The sequence below is a fragment of the Trachemys scripta genome, chromosome 25 (genome assembly GCF_013100865.1).
Source record: "Trachemys scripta elegans isolate TJP31775 chromosome 25, CAS_Tse_1.0, whole genome shotgun sequence".
Lineage (NCBI taxonomy): Eukaryota > Metazoa > Chordata > Testudines > Emydidae > Trachemys > Trachemys scripta.
Window position 1 is genome coordinate 2,168,157 of NC_048322.1, and position 9,217 is coordinate 2,177,373.

Consider the following 9,217-nt stretch of genomic DNA (forward strand, 5'->3'; position numbering starts at 1 on the left):
TGTTAATAAGTACCCCTGTAACAATGTATAGTGTGTATGATTTTTGAAAAAAAAAAATCCTTTATGGTAATGATGCTTTTCAGCTGTTACCTGTGAACAAACTTAAAGCTTAATACAGCAGGAAAGACATTGTAACCTTGGTCTGCTGTAAAGGGAAAACTGAGGTACACCACCTCATGGATTTAATGACTGAACAGTGGGATAATTTCCCCATAACTCTTAAAAGATAGAAGCCATTAAAACCTGGCCTGCCTATAGAACAAAAACACAGGAAAATATGGAGGTAATTCTTCTTGTTTTGCCTGCAATCAGCAAGGGTATTTGTAAAAGAAAGGAATATTTTAAGCAATAATGAATGCCACCCCAAAAGGGGTAGAAAAATGTTATTTTTGTCTTTCAGAAAAAGCTAATATCAGCTACAGGACAACCTAATAAGAAACAAATAAAAGTGGGTATGCTTATCCATGCCTGTTGCTCCAAAGCCCTGTAGTAAAGACATCTCACTAGGATCCTGTATGTGGGATAAAATGAATAATGAGACCAAAGTACTGTATAATGGGCTATGTGTATGTGTTAATTCTTGGGTGGGAAAGTGTTTTTAAAAAAATGGAAGTGTTAGCAACCTTCCAATAGACAAATGTAAATGTAATGTAAGTAATGTGTTTACAAAAGGTAAAAAGGTAACATAGTTCCTAAAACAAACAAAAAGGCAATGTGGGAAACTGAACCATTCATATTATACATGCAAAATTAATGGAGATATCCCATCCCATCTCCTAGAACTGGAAGGGACCTTGAAAGGTCATTGAGTCCAGCCCCTTGCCTTCACTAGCAGGACCAAGTACTGATTTTGCCCCAGATCCCCAAGCGGCCCCCTCAAGGATTGAACTCACAACCCTGGGTTTAACAGGCCAATGCTCAAACCACTGAGCTATCCCTCCCCCCAAATATGCATGCAAATAGCAACATGTTAAGAATTGCCACTGCAGAAAGACATAACAGCTTACCATTGGTATAATATATTTCTGAATGGTCTCCCACAACTACTGGCATACTAATGTTACTAACCCTAATTGTTTGTTATTTTAAATTGTATGTGTTTAATTGTAACATTTGAAATGTACTGTTGGATAAAACAAATGTATGCAAAGCTAGAGCCACAGGCCCAAATCACCTCCCAGTATTTTCTATTATGTGGACTAAATAAGAAGTGACACTGGCGATTAATATCTTAGTGTCAAAAGGGGGATATGTAGGAGCAGGATTTTATAATGTCCCATAAGAATTAATGTATGATTTGCTTTCATCCCTGTCAGCCACCCTTTTTGAATAGCAGAAAGGAATGACAGACCAGAACAATCCTTATGACTGATTATGGTCACCCTTTTGTTTTAGAATAAGTTATAATGTCTACTATGGTTTCCTATATGTATTACAAAGTAGGCCTCTAGTTAAATATACATTTCTTTGTTTTAAGGTTTAGTAAGTAAGAAACAGGATTCTCTATTGTGTCTATGTTAAGTAGATTAGAGGAACATTGAAGGCCTGGGTCTCAATGTAAATTGTCTTGGTTATTGATTGTAAAACTTAGCAAGGTTTAATTTGCAATGCCTTTTTGCTCCATATAAAATACTACTGTTTGTATTCTCAATCTGTGTGAATAAGGAATGTATGCATCAGGAAAAGATAACGTGTGAAGGCCATTGTTATAGCCAGAGTCAAGGAAGAAGAAGTAAAGAGACTTAAAGGACATCAAAGAATCATTAGGTACTGCTTACTATCCAGATGGCTGTTAAACTGTCTGGCATCACAGCGTGCATACATGCTTTGCAGTGTAAGAAGGCACCCCCCCCCCAGCAAACCAATCTCCTCAGGACCACGCAGAGTCAATTTTGACTCCAGAAAATGACGTAGAGGAACAGCCTGAAATACCTTACCATCTACACTCTTGTAAGGGTTGCCAGAAGCAGACAAGGACCTAAAGCAAGGCCCAAAAAGAAGCAGTAGTGAGCCTAGCGCCTGCTGCCTGGTGGATGTAAAACTGTGACTGCGGTTCCCTCAGTTGAGGTTGTCAGAACCGGAAGGGCCTTGCCTCCAACATGAGCCTCTGGTGGTGCCTGTTCCTCGGCTGCTGGTGTCTTAAGGTCTGGGGAGTCCACAATGACAATTCTTTTATCCAGCAGCAAGTGTGGATAGCTCAGACCCTTAATATTTCTAATTGCTGGATTTGCAGCCACATCCCAGCCCACTCTCAAGCTTGTGTTCCTGTCCTGGCAATCCCACTCAATTCCCCAGACCTCACTGGAGGACCTCGTCCGTTTAACAAAACATGGAACAATAATGACACTTGGGAAGCAGTGGGAATAAATGTATCTAAATGGATAAGTGTGATGGAGGGAAAAGGTCATTGGTGTTGAGTGTGTAATGGACAGGGCTGGATCTGGGAAAAAGCCATTGCCTTCAGCATATTGTGGCCAATGGTGTATGGGATTATTCGAATAAAACTAAAAAGGGGCGGGCTGGGTATGGGGATATGAATTTTTTTCTTGACCTGAGGATCAAACAGAAAAAAAATCAATTTCATGTTCCCCCTACAGTAACCTTAGTGAAAACAATACAATCTTTCAACACCATGCAAAAAGGCTCCTGAGGTTACAAGCAGTAGTTGAAATAATGGCAAATGAAACCGGAGAGAGTTTAAAAAACCCTGGCCAAAGAAACAGGGGCGATCTGACAGATGGCCCTCCAAAACTGTCAGGCATTGGACATTGTGCTGGCGGCCAAAGGAGGGACCTGTGCTCTCATTGGAAAATAATGTTGTGTGTTCATACCTGACGAACCCAAGGAAGTAATAGATCGCGCTAGTCACTTAGAACAAATCGCATATCTTCCCCAAGAAGAGCCGAGTTCTTTATGGAAGTGGCTAAATAACCTGTTAAATTTCTCTGGCATGGGAAACTGGTTGTTTCAGGGAGCCCTGACTATCCTGTTTGAAATCCTAATGATTTTTGTATGCTTTCAGCTAATCTCCTGTTGTATCCAGAATTGTGTAAGGTATGCCACCCAAGTGACTGCCCCAAAACAGAGTGCTAATATGATTTCGAAATATCACTGATGAACGAAGAGATAAAGAACGATTAATATGTGGAACCCAGTAATTGTTGGTCTTTGCGTAAGCTTGACCAAAAGGAGGGATTGTGAAAGTGAAATGAATTATATTAAAGAAATAGAATGAATTAAAGAATGCAGTATGTACCTTTAAGTAGAAATGAGAAATGCTGCAAGCTGGGGGGCAGGAAAGCAGACATTAACTGCTTAATGAATTGCCCCACTTAAGGGCAATTGGTGAAGCATTAGCCTTAGATCGATAAGAGTTAATAAGGAAGCAGGATATGCATATTGTGCCCTATGCAAATTTTACAATTTTGCTCTCTCTGTCCCTTTGTTTAGTTTGCGCCCTTTTATCTGTATAAATAAGACTGTTTGAATCTTGCATGGGGGCTCACATTATCTGAATGTATTAGCAGAGCGCTGTGCTAATAAAACAGAGTGGTCTGACAGACTATGAGTCCTGAGTCTAACTTTGACAAAGGTTACTTTAAAAAAAATACCAAGATTTGGCAACAAAAAACTTCCACCCTGCGAGAGACTTTTGTCTTTTCCCCTCCTTTTATTGTTGGCAAACAGCCAGTGTAAACACCACAGGTTTTTATTTTATTTTATTTTATTGGCCTCCAGGAAGTATCCCACAACTCCCATGCTGCCGCTCTGGTCAGCGGTTTGAACTCTGCTGCCCTGCACCCCTCCCCCTTGCAAGCCCTGGGAATTTTAAATCTCATTTCCTGTTTGCTGGCTTCCCAGGTGGCTTTCCAGGTGAGCATGGCTGGTTATCGCACCAAATGTGCTCCTACTTGGACCACTGCTGAGTTGTTGGATCTGATCAATATATGGGGAGAGGAGTCTGTTCAGTCACAGCTGTGAGTGACTTGTAGGAATCGGGACACATATGAACAAATTTCTTGGGGCTTGTGCAAAAAGGGCTATGATCGGGACATGCAGCAGTGCAGAGCGAACATAACGGAGCTGAGGCAAGCGTATCATCGCTCCGGTGGTGCATCTAAGACCTCCCACTTCTATAAAGAGCTGAATGCTATCCTCGGTGGTGACCTCACCTCCATTGCCAATTGCCCCGTGGATACTTCACATGCAGCTGAAAGAGGGGGTAACCCGGAGGCTGAAATTCTGGATGAAGTTGAGCTAGAAGAGGATGTGGTGCTCCCAGTGGTGTCACCCGGTACGGCAGGCAGCCAGGAACATTTCTCCACTTCAGAAGTGCTCAACAGGGCAGATGAGACTTTGGGTAAATTGCTGTGGCTTGTGTAGGGAATTGAAAAGTGGGAGACAGGTAGTGTTTTCTGTGAGCTGGACATTGCCCTGTGTAGCTAATCTGTATGGCCAAGCAGGGTGTCGATGGACATCGAGACCTGCAGGGAATCCTTCAGAGAGAGGCTCTGGATAGTTTCCAAGAGGTACTTGTTAATCCTCTGCCGCAGATTCTAAGGGATTGCAGCCTTGTTAGTTCCCCCATTGTAGGAAACTGTACCATGCCATTTAGCAATCACTGGAGCTGGGACCAAAGCAGCACATAGCTGAGCTCCATATAGACCAGGGTAAAATCCACAAGCATTCAGCAGCTGAGACCTCGTTTCTCTGGTCAACCTCAGCAATGAGATGTCAGCCAGCAGGTTGGCTGCCTGTGAAAAAGTGTGGGATAATATTAGAATCAGATCCCTGCAAAGGTGCCCTGGAAGCCATGACCTTTTTGTCCATATGCACAACCGCCTTCCCCCACTCCTGAAACTCACCATGATTGGGATGCTCGTGGAGCTGTGTCCCTGCCTAGAATCTCAGAGAGAAAGTGATCTCTACTAGCAAAATGCCCTTTTTACTAAAATGTTTCAATTGTTTGCTGGAATGTAACAATCCCTCTTCTGTTCAGCACAGACCTTGAAGAAAACATCACACACCCCCGTGGACCAGCTGTGGCAGATAAGGGAAAAAACCTAGGCACAGCAAAAAAGACATGTTCCGCGAGGTTATACAGCGTGATGAGAGACAGATCAGGGAACGGAAAGAGTGCTGGGAAGCCGAAAGGCAGGACAGAAAAGAGAATGCCGCTTTTGCTAGGCAAGTGACAGAGAGGATCATAAATGTTATGGAGGATCAGACAGAGATGTTCAAGTCTCTGATACAACTGCAGACTGAGCAGATCCAAGTTCAAGCGCCACTGCAGCAGATGCACAATTCTTTGCCAACCCCACCCCACTCTATGCCCACACATTCCTTTTCATTTCACAGCATTCCTCAGTTTCCCCATCACTCCTCCTCCCCCTCACAGCTTGCACAATGATAGCTGGAGCTACACACGGTAGTGAGGTTTTACTCTTTTTAACAATAAATAAAGGATAAGGTATTTAATGATACAGCATTTTTATTCTGTGTTCTACAAAAGTATATAGCAATCAATTCACTCTCAGGAACAGGCTTCTAAAGCATTTTGTTACACTGATCTTGGGCCCCAAAATTGTACATGGATGCAACAGGGAAGTAACTCCAAAGCAGACATGTGTTACTACCCCTCATTGTCAAAGTGGTTCCTCAAAGTCTCTCTGATGTTAATAGCAGCCCTTCAGGGCCGGCTTTAGGAAGTGTGGGGCCCAATTTGAACAGTTTCGACGGGGCCCCAGCAGCGATGACTAAAAAAAAAGCCACTTAAAAAGAACCCTTTCATTTCTTCCATGTATTATTTACTTTCCATGACTATATAAATAATAACAAAATTATATATTAATTAGCTGATTTTCACTTTCATATTAGGAAAATAATTCATGTTTTGATAGTTGTACAACTGATTTTCTTCAATAATGTTTATTTTATTAAAATTTATAAAACATTTCATTATTAATATAAAATTGTGCCCTCCTCCCCCCCCCCAGCGCCTCCCGGCCCGCGGAAACAAACTCTGCTTCCCCAGCGCCGCCCCGCCGAAACAGCTGTGGGCCAAAAAGGAAGAAAAGGAAGGTTTGGGGGTTGGGGGTGACATAGGGTGACCAGATCACAGCAGTAAAATAGGACCCGACCCCTCCCCGCTCGGCCCCACCATCACACCCCTCTTCACCCCTAGCCCCCCGCTGGCTTGCTGTGTCCCTCCTAGTCAGTCCCCCACCCACCACTTGCCTCCTTTCACCTTCTCCCTCCCTCACCAGAAACCCCCATGCCCACCCCTAGAACCCCTGCTGGCTCACTGCTTGCCTCTTTGCCCACCCGCCGCTTGCCCACCTGCTCGCAGCTCGCCCCCCCCAAGTATAAAGCCTCATTCAAAGACCCAGGGGTCACTATATTACTGCACACAGCAGTCAATCAGTGCAGTTGAAGATAAATCTCTGCATTATAGTATCAGAGGGGTAGCCGTGTTAGTCTGAATCTGTAAAAAGCAACCTTTGAGACTAACAGAAGTATTGGGAGCATAAGCTTTCGTGGGTAAGAACCTCACTTCTTCAGATGCAAGACCCTCTGTTGCTCTCTGCTTTATGCATTTTTGTATAACTTTTATATGACTTTGTATTGAACCTTGGTAATGTTATAACTGGCCCCTAAGGTAGTATAATTAAGGTGAAAGAAAAATGTCTTTTTGCTAGAGTTCTTCCCCCACTTTGTAATCAATTGACCTGTTGAATGAATGAGGTGTGAATGAGGAAGGTGTGGAACGCAGGCACTTCCAGACAGCTGCAACCCTTGGAGAGGGGCTGGGAGCCAGCCAAGGAGAGCTTTGCCCAGGGCTGAGTGGGACAGAGTTTGGGTGCAGGCTCCGGGCTGGGGCACGGTGTGGGGTGCAGGATGGGTGGAGGGGTGCAGGCTCTGGGAGGGAGTGCGGAGGGGTGGGTGCAGGCTCTGGGACAGAGTTTGGGGGCTGGAGAGGGGGTGGTGAGGGCTGGGGGGGAGGGGACTGCCATCACATGTGGCTTCCTTCCTCCCCTGCTGCCCCTCACCATAGCCTCGGTGGGGGATGGGGCTGCCCCTTGCCCAGTGTTTGCAGGAGTGGTGGCTGGCGGGAAACCCAGTCAAACTCTGGTTTTACTCTTTCATTGATGGGTCACTTTAACCCCTTACAAGCCCCTTCCCGCCTCTCACCCCCCTTTTCTACTGGGCTTGTTTGATCTTTTCGGTGGAGCCAGATGAAAACCACAAACCCCAGCGAGAGCAACAGGCTGGAAGACTAGACTGAACCCACCACCCACCCAGTCTAGTCCATCCCAGAGCCCAGGACTGAGGGCAAATGTCCCCCCACCCTCGGGCCACCTGCTTCCACTCCTGGCCTCTCCCAGTGCCGCCAGCGATTCTGTGTGGCTGCATCGGATGGGATTTCAACCAGAACCCGCCCCCCCCGCACTAAATTCACCCCTGTTTTGTGACCACTCTGCACCAAGAGCACCATCCTTCCCTGCCCTAGAGCTGCTGGATGGCTAGAAAGCTGAGCTGGGTGTTTGATTGATCCGGAATATTATCGTGCCCTCCCCCCCCAAAATGTCCACACAGCTTGGGGGGGGGGAATATTCCTCTCCCCCAAAGCCGGTCTATTTTATTCTTGCAGGGCAAATGAAGGAGCCAGAGTTTAATGGAAATATTCAGCCCCTACAGTGGTCTTGCAGCAGGGGAAGCAGAGTTGATGGAAACGGAACTGGTTTGGATAGGAGCCCCTGTCCCCCTCCTTTGCAAAATAATTTGGGTATGGGAATCAGATCACTCTGTGCCTCAGTTTCCCCTCTCTCGGGGGAGAAGGGAGAGATAAAAGTCTCAGCCTGCCATGTTGCAGACCTTTCGCATTCTCCCCACTTGATGTATTTGAATTCCTCCTCCAAACCTCCCTCTCTCTCTCTCACCTGGAATTCACAGCACTAAGTACCGGCTCGGGGCTTTCTTCCTGGGTTACATGATCCCGAGTTTAGTTTTGAAACACTAACAGACACAGGCAGGCACAAACTCACCCTCAAACAGCAACACCACTGAAAACCACAAAACCAACCCAATATTACACACCTAGGGGGAATCACAGGGTCAAACACTCACCACCAAAGCCCCAGCAGCTGCTAAGGTGAGAGAGGTCCACTGCAGAGATTCCTGTCTCCCACCTGACCGGAAGCCCCCTCGGAGTCTCCTCCAGGTGAGTGCTGGGGGGAGGGGGGGAAGGCACATGTGCTTTGCAGCCTTCCCCTCCCCTCCCCCCAGCACTCACCTGGAGGAGACTCCGAGGGGGCTTCCGGTCAGGTGGGAGACAGGAATCTCNGCGGGGCCCTCTTGGGGCGGGGCCCAATTCAGGGGAATCGTGGAATAGGCCTAAAGCCGGCCCTGCAGCCCTTTGGGCTCCTCTACAATTCATCCGGGGATGTGCAAAATGTGCCATCATGCACCATTTTGTGTCCACCCCTCCAATGGTTTCTGGCTTTCTTTCGTGCTGTTTTTCCAACTGTCATTCTTTTGTAGTGCGTGCCAGTGAGAGAGGATGGGTCCCGCACTTCTCTCCTATGCTCTGTTAGCTGTCTTGAGGACATTGCGCATGGCAGCACAGTTACTCGCAGAATTACTTGCAAAGTTAGCAGAGGATAAATCGCAGGCACCCTAGTGTGATATGGATGGCAGCAACTTATCAGTGCTTTGTGCATTCACAGAGCAGCTGCATATAGGAGAGCATTGCTTTTGGGCTAGGGAAACAAATACTGATTGGTGGGATCGCATTGTCCTGTGGGTGTGAGATGACGACCAGTGGGTACTAGGGTTACCATATTTCAACAATCAAAAAAGAGGACGGGAGGAGCCCCGCCCTAGCCCCGCCCTGTCCTGTCTTAGCCCCGCCCCGTCCTGTCCTAGCCCCGCCCCTGCCCCTATCACTCCCTCCCACTTCCTGCCCCCTCAGAACCTCCAACCCTCCCCCCCACTCCTTGTCCCCTGACTGCCCCCCAGGACTCCACCCCCTCCCTAAGCCTCCCTGCCTCTTGTCCCCTGACTGCCCCCTCCTGAGACCTTCCCCACTTCCTAACTGGCCCCCTAGGACCCTACCCCCTACCTGTCCCCTGACTGCCGCAACCCTTATCCACACCCCCACCCCTGACAGCCCCCCCCAGAACTCCTGACCCATCTAAACCCCTCTGCTCCCTGTCCC